The sequence below is a fragment of the Myxocyprinus asiaticus genome, chromosome 2 (genome assembly GCF_019703515.2).
Source record: "Myxocyprinus asiaticus isolate MX2 ecotype Aquarium Trade chromosome 2, UBuf_Myxa_2, whole genome shotgun sequence".
Classification (NCBI taxonomy): Eukaryota; Metazoa; Chordata; class Actinopteri; order Cypriniformes; family Catostomidae; genus Myxocyprinus; species Myxocyprinus asiaticus.
This window is the reverse complement of record NC_059345.1, coordinates 60811910-60835880: the sequence shown is the minus strand read 5'-3', so window position 1 is coordinate 60835880 and position 23971 is coordinate 60811910. Positions and strand designations below refer to the sequence as shown.

Sequence of the window (23971 nt, the reverse complement as noted above, 5' to 3'; positions counted from 1 at the left end):
CCAAGGGCGCTACAGGTGGCGACACGACCATGGCCTGAGCAGATTAGCCTAGGTGCTGGAGGGGTGTAGACAGGACATGAGTAGAGGTCACCCTCTACCAATATGTCATAACATGCAATTTGTCAGAGAAGGTGAGGGCAACGCAAGTGCCACGCCAAGGGTTCCACCAAGAATAGTTCCTTTCACCCAGGACTGGAGAATGAGAGTTGATCTCGGCAGGAAGCTCCAGTTCCCTAGGGAGATTACCAATACAAGTCTCTGCCCTGAAATAGTGATGTGGTCCAGTGGCGCCAAGACCGTGCTCCTCATTGAGCAAACTGTCCCATGGGAGGAGGAAGTACAGGCTGCCTTTGAGAGGAAGAGGCTGAAGTACTCAGATCTCGCCACTGATTGCAAGGAGCCTGACTGGAGAACCATCATCTCGCTGGAAGAAGTAGGATGCCATGGCTTTGTTGGAACATCAGCGATTCACCTCCTGAGGGATATGGGAGTAACTGGAGCAAACCAGTGTAAGGCTTTGAAAGACCTGGCTGAAGAGGCTGAGAAGAGCAGCTTTTGGCTCTGGGTTAGGAGAAACGAGAAGTGTTGGGGTAGTAATACCTAACCCGTGGTCCAGCTGCCGGGGGTGTTAGGGAGACATCCCTGCCACGCCACCAGGAAACATTCCAGGGTTAAAGGAGCAAAACTTTCTTGAGCGGTGGTACCAGGCTGATGACCCTGCAGCTGACCTATGGGCACCGGAGGAAGTGCGTCAGACAGTAATGCCATAGCAGGTCTACAACTGCTGGTGTATTTAATGATAGGAGCTAAGTGGTATGTCAAGTGTCCTTGTTCACCTCTCTGAATGTACTTTGGGCAACAGATTGTTCTGTTTAAAAGTTTTTTGTGTGTCTTTCAGTTGAGGAAAGGCAGAGGGGGGGATAATGCAGTTGGGGACAACTGAATTACCACAGAGAACAGCGTGAAGCCTCCATAAGCGCTATGTCTCCGCGGTAACGCGCTCAACAAGTCACGTGATAAGATGCGCAGATTGACGGTCTCAGATGCGAAGGCAACTGAGATTCGTCCTCTGCCACCCGGATTGAGGCAAGTCACTACGCCACCATGAGGACTTAGAGCACATTGGGAATTGGGCATTCCAAATTGGGGAGAAAAGGGAGAAAATCAAAAAAAAGAAAAGAAAGAATATAACCTTTATTTTAAGTAAGACTATCTCAGACATTAGAGAACATTATAGTGAAAAGAAAGCTTTATAATACAACGGTAGTTCTGGCCAGCATTTACGTCCCTAATGTTGATGATGAGCAATTTATACCATCAGTCTTAAACACCCTACCTAATTTAGACACTCCATTGATAATGGGAGGAGATTTTAGTTTTGTACTCAACCCATCTCTAGATAGATCAGCAAGCAGACAAATACCCTTGTCTAAGTCAGCTAAAGTGTTTCACTCTTCTTTTTTTTTTTTTAGTGTACAGGGTAACAGATCCATGGAGATTTGCAGCCCCAAACCAGCGTAAATACACTTTTTTTTTTTCGCCAGTTCACCATTCTTATTCTAGAATCAGTTTCTTTTTGATAGTTGACAAACTTTTGTAAGCAGTGAAACCCTGTGATTATGAAGCGATGGTGTTACCAGACCATAGCCCAGTGGTCCTTCAGTTTCTATTTGAGAACAAATATACTAATAAGACATGGAGATTCAATAATTTATTGACGGAGAAAACATTTGTAGAACAAGTTAATAACCATATACAATTACATTTGCACACAAATAATACCACAGATATTTCAAAGTCCACCCATTGGGAAGCATTCAAAGCATATATCCATGGTTAACCCTCTGGGGTCGACGGACGTGCCGGCGCGTCCTGCTGAATTAAAATACTCCGTCATTTTTGGGCATACAGATAAGTGTAAGACATCATTAGAGACTATAAACGGTCTACTTTTATTTGTGTACACTCACAATAACAACAAAACCTTGTGCTTTTGTAAAATAAAGAAAATAAACAGGGTGCGCTTTCAGCCGTCTCTGTCTCCGCGAGCATCTTTCTGAAACACGTCACAAAAATGAACTTAACTCCACGAATATTTATCACACAAACATGAAACAAATGTCTAAAGAAAGCTTAAAATGTCTACTTCTAAATAAAACAATTCAAATTTAAAACAAATATTCTCCTGCAATGTAATCTGTATGAAACAAAGCGATGTACAGTTTCTCCTGGCTCAGCTAATTATCCCTAATATGATCCCACCCACCAGCAGAGCACGCTATTCATATGGTAATGTGCTGAGACGATCTATGCAAATGGTAAACGCCCCCAACAGTGCCTTAAAAAACATCAAGTTCATTCACTTTTCTGCACGTTTGGAAGATGGCAGGCTACACAGGTGAGGAAGCTCCTGGATAGTGACGAAGAGTTCACATTTTCCTCAGAAGAAGAGCGGGAATCCGACGAGGAACATTTGCATTTTGAAGACCGACTTGATCCAGCCGAGGATACAATTTCGGATGAATAAGTCATTTAGTTTTACTTACATATTAGTTGACATGCTATTTTATATAAACATGTACATATTTTACTAGCTGGACTATTTCCAGACTTGCCAGCCAGGATTCAGAGTATTGAAATTTGAAATATGTCCTAATAGGCAAGTTTTAGTTACATTTAAATGTTGTTTCGGCTAAAGCAGGTATTTAAATTGTATGCTGTATGATATAAATATGATATTTAATATGATAATAATAAATTAATAATATATAATCTAAACATTCATTTTAACTAGTGTTTATGCTGCCTCATTATCATCAATGAAGCGTGTGCTTGCAAATATCTGTTCGGGTGTAAATGTGTAAAATGTGCTGTAAATATGCCCATATTAGAAAATCAACATATTAGAATTATTTCTGAAGGATCACGTGACACTGAAGACTGCAGTGATGATGCTGAAAATTCAGCTTTGATCACAGGAATAAATTGCATTTTACAATGTATTCAAATAGAAAGGTTATTTTAAATTGTAAAAATATTTCACAAAATCACTGATTTTGCTGTATTTTGGATCAAATAAATGCAGCATTGATGAGCAGAAAAGACTTTTTAAAAACATAAATCTTACAGATCTAAAACTTTTAAACAGTAGTGTAGGTCTAAAGTTTTTAAGTCTTTATGTAAAGAAAATGTATAGTCAGATTACTTCTTTTAACTTAAACTTGATCTTGTGAATAAGCTACAAACAATATATTCAATCATTAGGTCTCCTCACATTCATTCTTTCTCAGGGGAGGGGTCTTTGTCTCCTCAGGTGTGAATCACATCAATATTCATGATCATCCACGCCTCCCTGCATATGGCCTTCCTACCACTAAAAGTGTCTTACAAAAGTTAAATGACTATATTGTTTTGTATGAATGAGTGATCAGGATGGTTTTCACATCATTTTTGTAGCAAAAAAACTAGGCTACAAGATCGTTCTCAAAAGTCTTGTGAACAAATGTTTAGTATGTGATATATATATATATATATATATATATATATATATATATATATATATATATATATATATATATATATATGGCCTTATTTCAGTGACTTAAAATGTTAGTTTTTTCAAAAACCATGCATAAACGTTATTTTCTCAAAAATACAAACATGTACATACATGTTGCACATATTATTGTAGCCCAGTTTGTGCTGAATACAGTGTTATCAGACTTTAGCCATTAATATGTTTTTAAGCAACTGAAAAAAAACAAATGTCAAGGCATGTCAAAACTTCTCCAGGGCCCAAAACACCCTCAGACCCCAGAAGGTTAAACCATCTCTTACATTGTTTCAATTAGGAGGCAGAGCAGAGAACAAAAGAAGAAATTAGTTGACCAATTATCAGCAATAGATCATGAGTATGCAATATCCCCCTCACCAGATTTGTATAAGAAAAGGCTCTTCCTCCATTCAGAATTTAAATTACTCTCCACCACAGAGACAACTAATCTTTTCATGCCTGCTAGAACCTCATTTAATGAAAATGGAGAAAAATCTGGCAAAATTCTTGCTTGTCAAATCAAAGAAACAGCTGCATCGAGGTTGATTTCAGAGATTAGTCTCTTTTAGAGATTAATTCTGGACAAATTACCCTAGATCCTCAAAAAATAAATGACACCTTTAGGGATTTTTATATTAAGCTATACGCCTCAGAATCTACTAAAATGGTCTACATATTAAATATTTTTTCAAAGAACTTAACATCCCATCAATCTCCTTACAGAATAAAGATTTCTTAGAACAATCTCTTCATCCAGAGATGGCTTTTTTCTTACTCAACAGATATTTTATTGATATGGTTTTGTACACACACGTGTGCGTGTGTAGTGAAATACAATAATTATACTGTAATCAGTGCAGAACCTTTCACTTGCTAGCACACGTATGTATTTTTCTTTTTAACGACAATAATTTATATAAATAAATCCTTTAGTCCTAGGCTTACCACTGGTTGGTAACAATGACGATCTATAAATTAGTTTCTACCGTGGTCTATTTGGCCAGAATATCCTGTAGTTATAAAAAAACGTTACAACGTTTGACCTTTTCAGACTAGCAATTGTTATGTCTAATGTTAACGAATGTTGCCTAACTTTTGTAACGTCGCTTATTTCAAAACATCAATGTTTCCAAAAAGTCAAAACAACAGCATAAGACATGGCACTTACCTGCACAGATGACATGTTTTCAGATATCTGTCTTTTCCTTTCTTTCGTTATTTATTTGTCCATTCGCTCTGATAAGATGTCCTGTATCCATGTGTACACCGATGCCTCGAACCACATTCATCCACGCAGAGGAGCAGAGCCGAAGCACAACCAAAACAATGTTCTTCCGCAAGACGCATGTAGTTTTATTTTTTAACCGCTAGAGGGCCTATGTAGAAGTTACATAGTGTAGCTTTAATTAAATTACTTCATACCTACCCCCAAGCTTCGATACAAACAAATGGTAATAATTCTTCTTCCCACTCAGCCATTCTACCAGACAAGTTGCCCTCTTTCTCCCTGTAAGGGGATTAGAGGGAAAGGAGGAGGCAAGAACCAGCTTGACAACTTAAATAATAGTTTAATGAACAACTTAACCAAAAACACACAAACATAACCACACACAGGGCAGCTGCCTGTAATTCTCTCTCTCTTGACCGTCATCCCCGGCTGCCTTTATCCCTCGCGCGCCCCATCGGGCTGATTGGGGACCGGGCGTGCATCATTCCAGCCCGGCCCCGCCCTCCTCGGCTCTACACTCCCCTTTTATTTGGACTTGCCATAGAACCATTTGCCATTGCTCTGCATACCTCACAAGCTTATAGAGGGATAGTTAGAGGTAGGAACATAAAGTGTTCTTGTATGCCAACAATTTATTATTAAATATCTCTGACCCCTCAAAATCATTACCAGCCATTATGTCAACTTTAGACAAATTTGGTAAAATCTCAGGGTACAAGGTTAACTTTTCTAAGAGTGTATTATTCCCAATTAGTCCTGTAACTTCACATCAGGTGCCCTATTCTCTCCCTTTCAAGGTGTCAGACTCTTTCAAATACTTAGGGGTCACCATTAATAAATGCTATTCTGCTTTAAGGAGATTTTTTTATTTATTATTATACGATCAGACTATGGAACATTTTAAAAGGTGGTCCAGTCTCCCCAGCAGGCCGTATTAATATTGTTAAAATTAGTATTTTACCAATATTTTTATTCTTCTTTCAATGCATTTTTTATTAATAAGCCATTTTAAAAAAAAACTTGATATGATTATATCTCAGTTTATCTGGAATAAGACGACTCCTAGAATCAAGAAGATTTACTTACAAAGGCCCAAGTCTAAGGGGGGTATATCATGTAATATAAGAGCTCTCTCATTTACACTTCAGGAATTCCATACTGGCAGGTCTGAAATAGAAAATTACGCATGCACCCCCTCCTCGTGGCCAGGATTAATTTTCTCAGCTTTATCTACCCCTCCTTCATTCAGAAAAATAAACCCAGTGGTATCTCATTCTCTTAAGATATGGTCTCAAATCAGAAGGCACTTTAAATGGCATACAGTACATGCTCCATTAATAACCCATTAATCGCTCATCACCCATTTACTCCCTCCCTGTTAGACACGTTATTTTGCACTTAGTATGAGAAAGGTATTTGTACAATCAAAAGACCTAGTCATTGATAAATGCTTCCCCTCATTCAAACAATTACAACTGAAGTTTAATTTACCTAACTCTCACTTTTTTTTTTTTAAGTATTTGCAAATATGTAGCATCGTTAAAAATAATTTCTCATCCTTCCCGGACGAACCGCCAAGATCACCAATAGACTCATTGTTTCTACAGAACCCATTTACTAAGGGTGGTATGTCTATTATATTTGATTAATTATCAAAACTTGAGTGTAATGTTGCACTAGAATACCTACGAGAGGCATGGCAGGAGGATCTGGGAATAGATACCACAGATGACCAGTGGGAGGGGGCACAAGAATGGGTTCACTCTTCTTCAGTGTGTGCTAGACATGGACTTATACAATTCATGATATTGCACAGACTCTGCACATCTATTTAAAGTAAAGTTCTCCAAGATGTTCACGTCAGTAGGCTCAAACTGTGATCGATGTGGACAAGCGGGAGCCTCATTGGCACACATGTTCTAGAAGTGTCCTAATATCAGAAATTACTGGCTCTCAATTTTTCAAACACTATCGAACATTATAGGAAGACCTTTGGATCCAGATGCAGTTTTAGCTCTCTTTGGAGTAAAGGACGATAACATAACATTATCAAAGAGTCAATACACTGAGTGCATTTGTTACACTCCTTGCATGAAGATTGATCTTACTCAACTGGAAACAAAAAAGCCACCCACTCACTCTACTTGGATGAGAGATGTCATGCAATACCTCCAGCTGGAAAGAATTAAGTTCTCACAATGGGGTAAAGTCCATACATTTTTTTGTCACATGGAAACCTTATATTGACTACTTCAATGGTAATATAGTTGTGATTCCACCCAAGACCTAACCTATTTGAAACAAACAAAGGTACTGTAAGCCTTTTTTATTTATGTTTTGTATGTGTGTGTTAAAAGTTGAAAATTAATTACTGTAAATGCAAAATAGAAAAGATATGATTTTGAAATGTCGTATACATTTGTCTTGTTCCACTCTTTAAAAAGCAATAGAGAGAACATTAGATAAGGAAAAAAAATAAAGAATGAAGGTAATGTCATTGTTTTTAATAGAACTCGAGTCTCCTCATCACTCAAAGTGTTCCTGTGTATGATGCTGTTTATTGCGAGGACACGTGATGTAAATTCATATCACGTGACACTAAATTTCTGTGTTAATGGCATTTTTCACGGCAAAAAATGTTTCCAAACTAGTTTTTCACGACATTTGACGTGTCAACATAGGATTTATGTACTAAAGTAAATGGAAAATATTACGACACTTGTGAAATTATCGATAATTTGCCTTCCATCAGCTTTATTTTGATGCACTAAACCTTTTTTTTTTTTTTTTTTTTTTTGCAAAACTGCCTTGGATAGTAACTGAAAACTCTTGTGTTTGAATGGTTCTACATTCATGCCCCTAGATGTCAATGTAAGTCCAAGACAACATGCATAAAAAATTACTGATACACCTTAAAGAGTACAGTTTGAAGCAGATGTTTTTAAGTGATTATTTGACTGAGCTACTACTTTGTTGCATGCCATACCACAGTAAGTAATAAAAAGAAAACTAGAATATTTTATTTATAAAATGCGTGCAGCTTAAATAGCCAACATACAGATGGTACTCAACCAGAACAGGCTTAAGGCCCCTGTATACTTCATACGAAATCGAAGAACAAACAGGTGTGACATCATTTTGAACAAAATATGGCCAAAAATGTTTTACAAATGTGTTACAGTTGTGCGTCTTCATATTTAAATGCTCCTCTAAACGCCTCCCCCTCAGACCTCAGCAGGTGCAGAAGGATAAAAAAGGCACTGATTTATTTTTTATTTTTTTATTAGTAGTACTTATTTATACTTATTTCTTTGCTTTTATAGAATTTAAGTGTTTCTTTTATTATATAAATATCCTTTTGTGTTATCTTTCTTACAAAATGTACCATGGTATTACATGGTTTTTTTAGACATGGTCAGTGGTAATGCCATATTTTTTGTGCCATTGTAAAACCATGGTATTTTTTAGAGTATGAAAATATAAAAATAAAAATATCATGAAATATGAGTAAAATAATAATTCAGTACCATGGTATTACCCTTGTAACACCACAGTGCTTCAGGTCTTATTCTCATCATTTTGTTCACTTTCTCTCATCTCTACTCACTTCTTCCTGTCATCTCCGCTGCTTCCACTCTGACCTCATCATCCTCTTTATAGAACTTTTTATAGTACTTTTACTTAATTTCCTTTCATATTAATGTTATTTTACTATATTCTGTAATTAATATTAAGGACCTTACAGCAGTAATGTGGCAGAACAGTGGTACAATGATGGTACCAAGATAGTAATACCATGATTCTGAATGGTTACTATGTTCAAAAAATGGTAATTCCATGGTACTCCTATAAAAGTTATTAGTCTAAATGCTTATTCGTTAAACAAAAAGTAAACTGTTTTGGCTGAATAAGACAGCTCCTTTAGTTAATGACAGTTTTCTATGAAAGACGTATTGAATTTCTGTCTACACTGAAATTAATAATAAATAAATCTGTCTACACTGCAATTGTGTAATTAAGTATTCTTTTTTTGGTAAAATTACACTACAATACTGTACATCGAGTGGACTTTTTATCTGACCTTTTACCCGTCTGAGGCAACACCACTTCGGTGAGCCTGGGGGTGAATTCCCAACAGAATTTTTGCACCCTTGAAGGGCACTGCGGGGGGTGAATGCCACTCAAAGGGTTGTTCCAAACAAAAGTGAGAAAATGAATCCTTTCTTGAAGGGCCCTTCCACAAAACTGTAAGCAAAGGGTACATTCATACTGTAATTGTGCACCAGTCCCTCCTGCACTACAGCACCTCCACAACATGATGCTGCCACCCCCATGCTTCATGGTTGGGATGGTGTTCTTCGGCTTGCAAGCCTCACCCTTTTTCCTCCAAATATAACGATAGTCATTATGGCCAAACAGTTCAATTTTTGTTTTGTCAGACCAGAGGACATTTCTCCAAAAAGTAAGATCTTTGTCCCCATGTGCACTTGCAAAAAGTAGTCTGGCTTTTTTATGGTGGTTTTGGAGCAGTTGCTTCTTCTTTGTTGAGTAGCCTTTCAGGTTATTTCGATATAGGACTTGTTTTGCTGTGGATATAGATACTTGTCTACCTGTTTTCTCCAGCATCTTCACAACGTCCTTTGCTGTTGTTCTGGGATTGATTTGCACTTTTCACACCAAACTACGTTCATCTCTAGGATACAGAATGCATCTCCTTCCTGAGCGGTGTGATGGCTGCGTGGTCCCATGGTGTTTATACTTGAGTACTATTGTTTGTACAGATGAACATGGTACCTTCAGGTGTTTGGAAATTGCTCCCAAGGATGAACCAGACTTGTGTTTTTTTTTTTTTTTCTGAGGTCTTGGCTGATTTATTTTGATTTTCCCATGATGTCAAGCAAAGAGGCACTAAGTTTGAAGGTAGGCCTTAAAATACATCCACAGGTACACCTCCAATTGTATAGTTTGCTAATATTTTTTAATACAATTGGAAATATAAAAAGGTTTGCTACATTTACATTGTTAAAGAAGGTGGAAACGCATCATAACAGGTCTGTGAAAAGGGTCCTTTTCTTTCTTTCCTTTTTTACGCCATGCCAGCTTCTATGGCTATATTCATGGCGGGAGCCAGGTTTAGTTATTCAAAATAGAGCTAAATAAGGTGTTTAAGATTCTTATTTTTCCTAAAAACCTCAAAACTAAATTTGGATTCACTTGGTTAAAAACCTTTTCAAAAGTATCAACAGAATAATACAGGTTCCTCAAATGTGTAGAAGTATGACAGTCCAGTAAAATATGATTAATGGATAGTGGGTTCTGACAAGACTCACACACCAATTTTTACTTTCAGAAGAAAATTCACCAGTGAGTTTCCGTCCATAAACAGCTCTGGTTCATTGTGTAATGAACGAAGCTGACAGAAATTCATACAGATAATTTTTGTTTGTGAGAACTTGAAACCATTCTGTGTTGACCAGAAGTGCATTTTGTTTATCTTCAGTTGGATTTTTCGCTCGACAGTATTCATCTGCTTGCTTCTGTAGCAAATGCAGATATCATCTACATATAAACTACAAAGGACATCAGAACCAGTGAATTTTGCAATGCTATTTATTTAAATACTGAAAAGGGTTACTGATAGGATACTTCCTTGAGGTACTCCAAGTTCTTGTTTATGTAAGTTAGACAAGGTGTTTGCTATTTTAACTCTAAAGAGTCTGTTCGATAAAAATATTTCAATGAAGATTGGCAGACAACTTCTAAAATTAATTTGGTACAGATCCTTTAAAATGCCATGTTTCCATGTCGTGTCATAGGCTTTCTCCAAATCAAAGAAGACAGCTACAACATGTTCTTTTCTAATAAAAGTGCCACGAATATAGCTTTCAAGACAAAAAAGATGATCTGTAGTGCTTCGACCTTTCCTGAAACCACATTGGGCATTACTTATGTGGTGTTTAGACTCCAGTGTCCAGACCAGGCGATCATTGACCATCCTCTCCATTGTTTTTCATAAACAACTGGTTAAAGCTATAGGGCGATAGTTTATGGGGTCATTATGGTCTTTTCCTGGCATTGGAATAGGTATTATTTCTGCTTCATGCCAAGTGGATGGGATTTTTCCAGATATCCAGATGGAGTTAAAAATTCTAAGGAGCATTTCCAGGAAAAGGTGGGGTAGATTCTTTAAAAATTGATAGTGGATTTTATCCGGTCCAACAGCTGTGTCATGGGATTTTTTTTAATGGCTCGCTGTAGTTCTTCCATAGAAAAAGGTTGGTTGTATGGCTCTGTATTACTAGAGCTGAAGTTAATCTTTTCTTTTTCTTGCTGAGCATGAAAGGTTCGAAAAGCAGGAAGGCAGTTCTCAATAGATTAACTTTTTTGAAGATGAATAAGAGTTTTTGCTAGAATGTTTGAAATATCTTGCTTTGAAGTCAAGAGTGTGCAATGCTGTTTGATGTGTTGTATTTGAGGACCATTGTTTTTCCCCTTCATTTTCCATATCAGGTTCCATATTTTGTATGATGGAGTACTTGTTGTCATGCTGGAAACGAATCTTCTCCAGCTTTCCTTTTTTACTTCATGTATAATTCTTCTTGCTCGTGCTCTACTCATCTCGAGTTTGATAAGATTTTCAGTTGATGGATGTCTGAAGAACAGTCATTCAGCTTTTCTCCTATCTTTTATAGCTTCCTTACATTTATCAAACCATGGAATTCGTCTATGTTTTATATTTAAAGATGTTCTTGGGACTATATCATTAGCTATAGGTATAAGCGTTTTAGTGAAATTCTGCATAGCATCTGGGCTGTCTTCTGGAAACTGTGCCAGTCTCTCATAACAGAGGGTTTTAAATTGATACTAATTTGCTTTTTTAATTTGCCATCTTTGTACATTTGTTTCTTCCTCTCTGCCTTTGATGGTTACAATGATTGGGAAATGGTCACTTCTACAGAGGTCATGCCAAACTTTCCATGATAGGTCAAAAAATTATTCAGGCTGACAAATTGTTAGGTCGATTGCAGAGTATGCTCCATGTCCTGGATGTAAATAGGTATTCGATCCATTATTTAAAAGACATAAGGTGTGGTTATCTATAAAATCTTCAATCTTCTTTCCTTTTGTGTTACAGTGATTACTGCCCCACAAAATGTTATGACTTAAAATCACCCATGAGAATAAAGGGAGATGGGAGCTGAGCAACAAGGTGATCTAGGTCCATGTGTGTCAAATTTAAATTTGGGGGAATGTAAATAGTAATGACTGTAATGTTTTTCTGCAAAGTCAGGCATACTGCTGTCGCCTGTAGATTGCTATTAATATTTATATGACTACGGATCGCATCATTTCTTATTAAAACGGTTGTACCACCGGAAGCCCGCTTGTCATTGGGACCAAAAGTGTTAAAACGTGAAAAAAATTTAAAAGAGAGAGTACCATCTGATGGTAATTGTGTTTCTTGAAGACATATGGCTAGAGGATTAATAATTGCAGTTAAACGCTGCAGCTCCGTAAAATTAGTTCTGATACCACGACAGTTCCATTGGAGGATAGAATAGGAAAATATTTCCTGGTTCTGCCTTTAAGGGATGGACTTCTACTATGGTGTTCATTCTCTTTCATTTCCACATCTTTAGTTTGTCTTGTCTTTGAAGTTTCATCTTGGGATACTTTAGATTGTGAAGAGTTTGACATTCTATTGTTTTTATTTGCCTTTTGGTTCTCTGTTATTGAGCTCTTTCTGGAGTGGATGTCATTTAAAAGAGTTTCGCTCTGAGATCCTGTGTTCTTCATCTTTGAGGGAATATTACTATAATTAACAGTTTGGGGTTTGTCTTCATGCATTCAGGTGATATCTGTCTGGCAGTCTATTGTTCTCACAGCTTTTTTTGCAACATATTCAGAGTAAAAACAGGGACAGCAGCCACCATTTTCTTTGCTTTGAGGTAACTGATTCTCTTAGTACATCTGATCTTCTGTATTTCTTTTTCTTTGATCCACATGGGACACTGTTTTGATGCAGCTGAATGTTCACCTGAGCAATTACATCATTTAGATGGTTTTTCACAGCTCCCTTTGTCGTGGCCTTCCTCCCCACAGTTACAACAGGTATATTTGTTGTTGCAGCCATTAGATCCATGACCGTACTTTTGACAGTTGAAACACCGCAGAGGGTTGGGTACAAATAGGTCCACTGGAACACTTAAGTATCCAATTCAAAGTTTATCTGGGAGTAGTGGTTTAATTAAAGATGAGGATGTACGTACTAGTTTTAATCGTTCACTCTTCTCTCTTGATTATTATTCTTTTAAATGTTCATTACTCCTTGGGTCTTGAGCTCATGCATTATTTCTTCTTCATCCACATCATCCAACTCTCCAGTATGGATTACTCCTTTACTGTAGTTCAAAGTTGGATGAGGAGATGTCTTTATCTGAACTCCAGCTAACATGCTGGTATGTAGTAAAGTTTCAGCAATGGCCTTTTTACTGCATTCCACAAGAATCTGTCCAGATTGTAGATTTTCACTTCCTTTACTGTTCCCGCAATTTCTGCAATACCTTTTTATATAGCGAAAGGGGAAAGCTTGATGATTGAAGAATCTGGAGCAGCAGCTTCAATGATGATACATTTTGGCCAGTCATCAATACTCGGCACAGGAGCACATCTATATTTTCAGAGAAACTTTTTTTTTGAGGTGTGTTTTTTGTAGCCATGTTTTGGGTTTTTATTTTCATCAGCTCTGCTCCCCACCTACCTTGGAGCCCAAAAGCAAGGCATGCACAGCGCTGCAGATCTCCAGCAGATTAAGCATCAGGGATACAGGGATGATATACTCAAGCAAAATGAGCAACAAGTTGCTCAATTTACTTGATTGTCCCTTAGCCAATGCCTACTGGAAATCTGAAAGATATTTGATGTTCATCATAGAGTATTCCCAGGGTATATCTTGACCAGCTGATTGATTGGATTGAGCCATTCCAACCTCCCGCCTAGGTGAAGTAGGAGCCAAAGTACCGTGTTGAAATAGTGGAAGCTGCAGCAAACCACATTTCTCAGGGACCAGGATCTCTTCCTCCACCGACACGGGTCGCAATTTACGGCAAACGAGTTGTCCTTTTCCTTATTTCTTATAACGGAAATGGGATAATAAGGATCTATTATACTCCAGGTCCTTACAGAGTGATGGAAAAACTTTTATAGCTGTAAACCTAGCAGGGGGTGCCTTAAAGGTTTAAATTATCTTGCACTATTTTACTTATTACAGTTAAAATATTTTAGCTTTGTCTGCTTTTAACAGTGGAATTTGTAATCAATTCTTAAAGTCCAGCATAGTCTATATCATAAAATAAAATAAAAAAATACAATCCACAATGAGTTAGCATTAACCAAAAGACCTAAGGTCAACCCTGGTAAGGTGGTATTTAAAACACGTCTACATGAGTAGAATGCAATGGCAAACATACTGGCGACACTGCTGGTATGAAACTATATTTTGGTTGTTGGAACGTACTCACCAACATCGGATGTACACTCGAAATCAGAGTGCACTGTGGGTAAGAACACTTGCGGTCTTGCCCACCTAAATGCGCATGTATGCGGCACTAAGTAAAGGCTTCACGATTTTGGCCACGACTCTGCCATCTGAGAAAAATTTCGGGAATCCTAAAGGATTTCTCTCGTCGCAGGGCAAAATCGGCAATCTTACAACGTTCAGTGTGATGTTCACAGATGGCTGATTAATAGCCTTTGCGATGATCTTCAGCCTCCGACGAAGTTTGGGCAGTGTCTGAAATTTAGCATCGCAGCCGTATAGTGTGATTGCTATTACGACGGCCAGATGAGATATTCCGCTCTTCTCTCACACCCGAAAGAAACCTGCTCCGCGTCTGCACCATAGCAACATTTGTGCCCAGTTATCACTCTACTCAAGCTCTTTCAATGTTTTTTTTTTCTTTTCATTTTATATAAAAAGTTTTAATAAATAAATAAGCAGAAAATACTTGGAGAAAAGTGTAACATGTCAGCAATATGAAAGCATTATTCTCTGAATTAAATAAATACAGAGCTTAGGCTACAAAATGAAAATAAATAAATGATTGCATTTTCTAGTTTTATTTCTTTACATTTATCATGCATTTTCTTTACAACATTATTTTAATTACCATTTTACTTTTAATAAATTTACTTTAAACATCTGTAAACTTAAACTTTAGTTAAGATTCACACCACTCCAATTTTATTTATAAATAAATAAAATAAAATAGAAAGATTGAACAATTTATACTGGTAAGTATTTATGGGACATTTTAATCCAAATCAGCAAATACAGTTGGATACAATTACAGAAATCTATGTCATGTTTGTGCGTCATCCATAGGGAATTTGCAAGCGCGATATATTATCAGCCTTTATGAATTTTCGAAATTTTGCATGGCCCATAGGTTACTAATCTAAAAGATGAGAAAGACATACTATAACACACCTTTTTTGTTTTCTCCAATGTGAATGAAGTTTGTAATTTTTCGGGCCACAAGTCTTTTTATTTCCACAATGAATATTTGCTTGTCGTAACTCATTGTTACTGTAGGCTACCTCCTGCACTCACGTTCATTCTCAACATCTATAATTTTCTGTATTTGTGATCAAGTCTTATTATAGGCCTATTTGACAAAATCCATCTTTCTTGTAAATGTTAGCCTATGCTCGTGATGGAATGGTATTGGAGCAACGGAAATGCTGATGTCCTGACTTTCAGAGAGAGAAAAACAATGCTCCTCCATGGTGGGCAAATTTCACCGTTTCGCTTCTATTCTGCAACACTCCCGTAACGTGAGTAATGTTCACTGATCAGGACGATTGGGACCACAGTCGGCTATGATGTATATCGTGCAGTCTGACATAATGTCGCACAATGCCATGGCGATATCAATGCATTCATATCGTACAGTCTGACAAGCAACAATTGTAAAGGACTATTATAAATCGTACAGTGTGCACCCGCCTTAAGTCTGCAAGATTTTCCCATGTACATGGCAAGGTTCAGTACACGTAACCAACACTAGCCCGAATACTGCTTCGGAGTGGTCTTTTGGGCTAAGTGTATCCCAGAGTTCATCATGTTCGAGAGCCAACACCACCCCACCTTCCCGAGAGAAGTGGCCTATTTTTGCCAAGATGATGTCAAGAAAAGCATTTCAATGCAAATTATTTGTTATAATCAGATAGTAAAACGTAAGTGTATAATATGTCACTGCTGTATATATGAATATATATAATACAAATAGTTATATTATGTTAACCACTGCTTGGTATGATTTAATAGCAGCATCACCATCATTTAATATGTATTTAGGTATATTTAAATGCCTATATTTGTTCTTCTTGCCTAATTCTCACCTACTTTTGTTTGTTCTTGCCTAATACTGCTGGGGATTTTGGGTAATTTATCAACTAGTGTGCCGTACAGTACACAATTTAGTGTTAAAAACAAAATTATGGAACTGAAGTATATATTTTAATGCTTTTATTTTATGTACGAAACCACATACTGATAAATTGTGTAAAGTACTCTTTGGTTTAAACACAGTTTTATAGAATTAAGTTTTTATGCAATTTCACAAAGTAAAACACTTGAAAAAGTGTAGGGGAGAGTGTGGCACAAACTAACACTTTGATTTTCTTAAGTATTTTTCTGTTCAAATATGTGGTCTTTTTTCATGAATTCAGCATATACTTTTTTCACCATTTTCCTGGAAAATGTCGGGTCACATTGTAACATGACCGTATGACAATGTAAAATCCCCCTCTAACAACTGTATCTGATCTAATTAAAATAAATAGAGGGTAAACTAAAATATTATGTCAATAAAAAGCCATTTATTAACTTTGTCATATCTAATATCGCAATAATTTTGACACTTGACAATGAATACACAACAAAGCCACAGCATTGGCCGAAATAATGCATGGATTGATGACACACACACACACACACACGTCAACACATGCGCACGCATAAAGGGGAATGATATAAATTACATGTCTGACTGCATGGGATTTCATAGTTTTTTCTAATTGGTCAGTTGTAACACCAGTCATCAGCGCAATGGGATTTAAACCTGGCTAGTCACTTCTGATGGCTAGCTAAGAATTAAAAGACAATGCAAGATGCTAGCTAACAGATTGGAGATTAAAATTATACCAAGTTTGCCTCACTTTAAATAAACACTAAAAACAGAGATAAAAATTAACAACTGTAAAATGAAATTTTGGGGATATCTTTCAAAGGTTTTTAGTTTTGCCACAATTTTTTTTCTACACAGTTTTGATATGGCAACAAGTAAACAAATGAAGATTTGTCTTACCAGTGTGCATGGAAACTTTTAAACCATGTGTGTTACAACTAGCCCCGCATTAGTTTTTTGCTTGCTTTCCCCTACTTACATATTTTCAATAACACATTATACTTGCAACAACCAGTAGTGTAATGATAAATGAAAAGGTTGATAAAATATTCCGTTAGTTGTTATTTTAAGTTGGCTATTTAACAGTCACCACTACCAACAACAATCTTTCTTCCAAGAACAACTACAAAAACAGCTGTCACAACCGGGACCAACATTGTTCAGTCTACGAGTTTCATAACGTGCAATCAAAAGTCATACGCAAACTAGCAGTCTTCACGTCTAGAGTCCTTGCACACTGTGGCCAAACACCAGAAATACGACAGTGGGCAAGTAGGCACGTACAAAGACTGCAAATGTGGGTACTGAGAAAGGGCCGATCACTCAGAATTTGGACACTACTTACAAAAATACAAAATGGCCAACACCTGAATTAGTGCACTATATAGTGATAAGGGGCGATTTCAGACACAGCTTGAATACTCCAGATATACAGCCAGTGGGCACAACAGCCAGATAACCTTTGCCTCAGCCGCTTAGTGTCCACAACCGCAAGCACGGTCTTTGTGCATGTTTGATGCATCCAGTTGCTGCTGGAAAAGGCCTTTTTCAGGTCTTTCTGAAGCTGCAGAGCATAGCTCGTGGCACACCTCCCATTGAGATTGAGGCCAGTTTCACATATCATCTGTGAGCAGGGCATGAGTGAGGTGTGAGCAGCACATTTTCGTTTCGATGCCCATGTTAACAGATTACACCCTTCACACTGCAACTGTGAGTTGCGAAGTGACCCGTCCCAGAAGCGGCAGTGAGTGGATTGTTTTTGACGCATGGCTCATGCTGAACTAAGTGGCTCTGGGTGCAGTAGAAAACTAAAATAATCAGGAGATTATAGAAAAGACGCAAAAGCAAATATTTAAACTGAACCTACTATACACTAAAATGTATAGGTCTGCATATAAACAAACATAAAATATCTAAAAGGAAAGAATTCATAAATTACATAGCAGGACTTTTGCTGTGTATATATAGAGAGACAGATTAGAAGAGACGGACCACTGGTATTAAAATGAACGGGAGAAACTGGAACAGATGTAGAAATGACGTCCAGCTTTATATGTAAAAGAGCCAATCACCTTTTAGATTGGCATGCGCATTAGCTCAACCAGCCTGAAAAAGAAAGTTATTTATTTATTTTTTTTTTAGCTTGATTTGAGCTAAAGCAGCACAATTTATGATACTACTGTTGTCAGATTTTACTGCCTGAAAGGGGCTTTGATATATTAACCAATGGACCCTTACCTTTACCGCCTTTTTTTAACAACATAAATGTAGCAAACTTTTTTATATTTCCAATTCGAAAAATATTTAGTGTAAATTTATAACATTGTATTTGTATTATATTACCCCAGAATAACATTTAAAAAAAATCAGTTACCACAGCTGCGATGAGGCTTCTAACACAGCTGCTGAGGGAATGAGAAAATTTGGCCTATTTCGCTCTTCTTACTGCTGTTAACCAGCGCTGTATATTTTTATCTTCTTTTGCAAAGCTGTGAAAGCATAATCGTTGATTTTTTCTTTTGCTGCTGGAGCAAACGGGTAAGCAAAAATTTTATTTGCTGTGGTTCCCATTTACCGCCATTCAAGTTTACCCTGCTATGCGTCTACTTCTTCAACCCGGATATGTGAAATGGGTCCATTACGTTGCCTTAGGAACCTAGACAAGAGACGCGGCCAATGTGAATACCCAAACGCGACACATTGCTCACGCCTCGCAGATTACATTTACACAATCAGTGTTTGGGATTGACAGCCGCATTTACTTACAGGTGTGTGTCTTGAAATATCCTGTTCATACAACATCTTAAAGTAGCTGCTTGAATACTGTCTGTATGAACGAAAACCAAAGTCAAGCCCATATTCTAACACCTGTAACCATAGTGACAGTGACTACAGTAAATATCAAAGATGACGACGTCCATAACATCAGCATGTCTTTTCACAATTGATGCCACATTATTAAATAAACAAGTCCAAATGAGGTGCAAGTTCATTCATCAGATCATAATTAACCAACAGCGGCTTTGAATGCTTTTTAACCAAGTGCAGCATTTGTCGCGCAGCTTCGGTGAAAGACAGTGGTTGGATCTTTGAATGACATGCAGCTCATATTTCTATCCCTGTGAGTTAATGAAACCTCTCCTGATTAACACGAGACATGCGCATGTACAGTGCAGCGTGGCTTTCACATATGACATGACAGATAACTAGTTGTCCAGTACGGTTCCATTTACAAAGCACAGGTTTGTAAATAAAAATCCCAAAAATGCAGCTGCGAGTCCTGAAAATTTGCAGTTGTCACTCTTGTAAATAACCGACTTGTGTGTGAACGTTACCATATTAAGCACTCAAAACAGGACTGACAACCGTATTCTGCTGCTGTGTGTACGTGTCCACAGAGTATGTGTGAATCTGGCGTAACACTCGAAAAGCGCTGTATCTTTGTATAAGATCGCAACACCTTGAATAAAGAGTTTGACAGAACTGCAGAAAGCCCCAAAACTGGAGGTGCAGATCTAATAATGTTTTTCTTAAATTAAAAAACAAAAGCAGTAGTCTTGCATTTCTCTGACACAAGGTCTACAATCCATTAAATATGATCATGACATGCTTGTACAATTCAGCTTTCAAACCGAAACCAACCCTCATTTGTCCAAGAGTTTTGACGTGGATTATATGAGCACCGAGCATGCAAACGTCAATTAAACCACTAATCTGGCATTGTATCGGGCTCATATACAAGCTATAATATGTCAATGTATCAGTGATTAGTTGATGATGGTTTTTAAGCAACAAAAGCACATAATTTTAATATAACTTTAATGTTTGCAAGTTTCCAGCCACTGGAAAAGATTAGAGTCAGGTTTCATCTGTGGTTTAAAGGGATATTTTCAGCATTATGTGAACTTCCATGAATATTTAAGTCTCATTCCATTATATGCACAAACAAATGGTGACCTTTTGTATTTGGCATCACACTGTTGCATGCATTTAAAACACGTTTAAAGGGATATTTTCAGCATTGTGATGAATTCCATGGATATTTAAGTCTCACTCCATTATATACACAAACAAATCGTGACATTTTGTATTTGGCATCACATTGTTGCATGCATTTAAAACACGTTCAAAGGGGTATTTTCAGCATTGTGATGACTTTCATGGACATTTAAGTCTCATTCCATTATATGCACAAACAAATTGTGACATTTTCTATTTGGCAACACATTGTCGTATGCGGTTAAAACACGTTAATACTATAGCACAAATTAGCCTGCTATAAAATAACGCGTTTATAAAATAATGTGTTAACCACAGTTTTTGCAACAATTTTGAAATCGCGTTGTGACACGCACTTACCTCTTATGTAAACAAATATGATGTTGCCGTGCGTAAGTTCTCTAAAATATAGAAATCACCAGATGCCTGGACTCCCTTGCTTTAACAATATATATTTTTCTTGACCTTGGGTCGCCCCCCGTGCTTTTACGCTTTCGCTTTCTTTCCAACGACGTTGTTATTTTCTCTCCCTTCAGTCCTTTCTCTGTTTTACCCCGTTTAGTCCTTTCAGGAGCCACAAAAAAAATTGTTAAAAAAATATGTAGCCTTCAATCAAACAAGGCGACTGGAGTAATAGATAGGGGAGCGCGACATAAGCTATCGAGCTTGAGTCGTATATGCTGATGTGTTTAAAGGGAATTATGGTATGTATATTTGATTGTATTCTGTTAGTGTCTCCAACCCACCAGCATATCGATAAATATTTTCTGAATGTTTACGAAACCATTTTCTTCTCAAATGATTCCCCCCCCATTTTCTCGGATGGTACGCGCCCGTTGTTGACTTGCTTGGTGGAACAAAACATGTTCGCATTCCAAGGTTCTGGTTACAGCTGCGCTGCAGTATTAAGCAAGAGCTTCGTGTTATTTGGGCAGGGCCAAAAGATATAAATACACGTATCTCCAATTTCTTGTAGAAATGCAGGATATTCGCAAAATGGTGTCGAGGAGTTAGTTGTCAAAAGGAATGAAAACGCTTGGAGGGGGTGAGCCTCTCCGCCTGCCTCAGGAAGTCATGTCCTGAAGAATCTAGATTGAGTAGGCGAGGGGTTTTCAAATTTAAGTAATTCAAGTAGGATTGCACTTGTCCTGCAGGAGTCACACATCTGCAAGACTTAATTTTTACGCACACATTATATATATATATTCACAGCACACACACGTGTCCGTGCGAATTAAACTGCAGAACGAGAGAACAGTTATTCTTCTTGACGAGAGTGCTAAAGAGGTTAAAGTTTATTTCTTTGCCATTTAAATTACTAAAATGTGTTAAAACTATTGAATAATGTAGTTAATTACATAAACAACATACATTACAGTGGACTGACAGAATTTATTTTAGCTAACGGTCGTTCAAACTGAAACATCGTTATGTACTGTATGTGTTTTATTATTATTATTAATTAATTTATTATTATTATAATTTTGCCAACTGATCAAATACTTTTACCCACTTTCTTCATTAAATTGTTACATTTTATTGAATGGGGGGAAAAAAATTTTTTCCCAATTTTTTAAGAGCAGTAGTTGTGTTTATAGGTATATAACTAAAGCTGTGTTAAGGCAAAGGACATTAAATTTGAATCTGTATAGAGAATAAGAACAGCTACTTGCACCTAAACCAGCACACTTCATTAAAGAGAGCAAGTTATACCAGATAGTCCATTATAAGTCAAGAGAAATTATTTTAAGAAATATATTAGAGTATATCTATAAAATATTTGATTCACAATTTTTTTTTTCATTTGCATATACTTCGTCTTGTCTTAAATGAAAGAACCACAGAAAGATGTAAGATTCAATTCAAGAAGAAATCAACATAAATCAAAGTATTTAATAACTTTAGAGGAGAAGTCAAGGCACTAAGAGATGAAAATCATTCCAGAGAGGTAATTAGACATACGCTTCACTCTTGAAAGCCATAGAAATGTTTTAGTTGGTTATTGATTAACCAATACAGAGCTTTGATGTGTGAAAGTTCAGAGTATTTATATTGATACATTTTAATAGATCCTGGGAGTAGGCATAATAGTCTTGTAAGATTGTAACCGAGCCTGCTGCTCGAAACTTCAAAAAGCATTCAATGCGTTCTAGTGTCTCTAACTTTTTAAATCATTAATCAAGTGTAAGGCCCTGTCCCAATACCCCCACTTGTGGTTTTGGTCTTGCCTACTTACCCACTTGTCTTACTTATTTCCAGTGTTTGGCCACTAGTGTGCAAGTAGACGTGAAGACTGTGAGTGTGTAGATGACTTGATGACTTGATTGATTGCACGTTGGGACTTAACGATGTTGATGCTGGTTGCGACAACTGGGGTACATTCAGCCCCGACAAAACATAGCAAAATGTTTATTTAAACAGAAACGGTGGTACGTTGAACACCCTGTTGTGTTATGAAAGCGTTGCAACTATGGCAGCTGAGAAGGCCGTTCTTTGCGTTCTGTTCAAAGAATTTTCTGAGCCTGATGAAATCGGTTTAAATACATGTTTAATACTACAAAATATGCTTGATGTTACAGTCACTTCCCTTGCTGTCCAGAATAGCTGAGAACATCCCAATCGAGTGAAGAGATATGTGGAAACTGTGGTTCCTAATTATGGTGATCCAACATTTGCCTCGCATTTCAGGATGACAAGGCAAACATTTCTTCTAATATCTTCAGTTGTTGCATACACCAAGCTGCAGTGGACACATTTGTAAAGGACTTTAGTTGGATCCATTGTGCACACTGCCTTTTTAATACGGCGGGGTTATACACATCGCTGCTGATTGGGTAACACCTCTGACACACCCATCAAATGAGAGAAAACGTACCTCAAAGCCCGTTGCACACCGTTTCGAGGAAACATGTCATTCAACCCGGAAACTGTAGCAACTGTAGAGATTGAACGTGCCCCTGTTTTTGTATTTTCACTCGGCTGAAGACTGATTGTTTTTGGTAGCGGTGACTGTTATAGCCTATGTAAAATAAATAACTGAAAATGTTATTAATACACTACTGGTTGTTGGAAGTGTATTGTGCTGTAGAAAATATGTAAGTACATTTTTATGTTTTGATTGCGTGAAAATAACTTGTAAAAGTTAATTTGTTTTACTCATTTTGATTTTCAATACTTTGCACATTAAAAAAAAAGGCAGATGAGGAGGGTAGGATGACACTCAGAGACCCCAGGGCAGGGACTGGGTCTGAAGGTCTGGGGGGCGGCCTCAGGGCAGGGATAGAATCAGGAGGCCTGGGAAGCGGCCACAGAGCAGTGACAGGAGGCCTGGGAGGTCGGCTGCAGGGCAGAGACTAGGTCAGGAGGCCTGGGAGGCAGCCACAAGGCGGGGACAGGTGGCCTGGGAAGCAACCTTAGGGCAATGACAGGATCTGGAGGCCTGGGGGTGGCCACAGGGCAATGACAGGATCTGGGGGGCGGCCACAGAGCGGGGACCAAGTCAGGAGGCCTGGGAGGCGGCCACAGGGCAGGGACCAAGTCAGGAGGCCAGGGAGGCGGCCACAGGGTAATGACAGGATCCGGAGGCCTGGGAGGAGGCCACAGAGCAGGAACAGGGTTAGGAGTCCTGGAAGGCGGCCACAGAGCAAGGACCGGGTCAGGAGGCCTGGGAGGCAGCTTGAAGGGAACTGGGTTCGGCGGTTTGGCCGCAGGATGTGGAAA

General features: G+C 37.8%; 2 protein-coding genes across 3 annotated transcripts in view; one reads left to right on the top strand and one right to left on the bottom strand.

Annotated features, from left to right (window-relative positions):
- The window catches only part of ndrg2 (NDRG family member 2), a 105884-nt gene extending 84828 nt beyond the window's left edge, over positions 1-21056 (bottom strand). Inside the window, exon 1 of one of the 2 annotated variants that reach the window (XM_051719205.1) lies at positions 20612-21056. The gene's annotated coding sequence lies outside the window, so the exon portion shown is untranslated. The remainder of the gene's footprint in view (positions 1-20611) is intronic. The other variant, XM_051719196.1, reaches the window with a different exon arrangement.
- LOC127452865 (aryl hydrocarbon receptor nuclear translocator 2-like) overlaps positions 1-23971 on the top strand; it is a 1027890-nt gene that overhangs the window by 9687 nt on the left and 994232 nt on the right. The window lies entirely within an intron of this gene.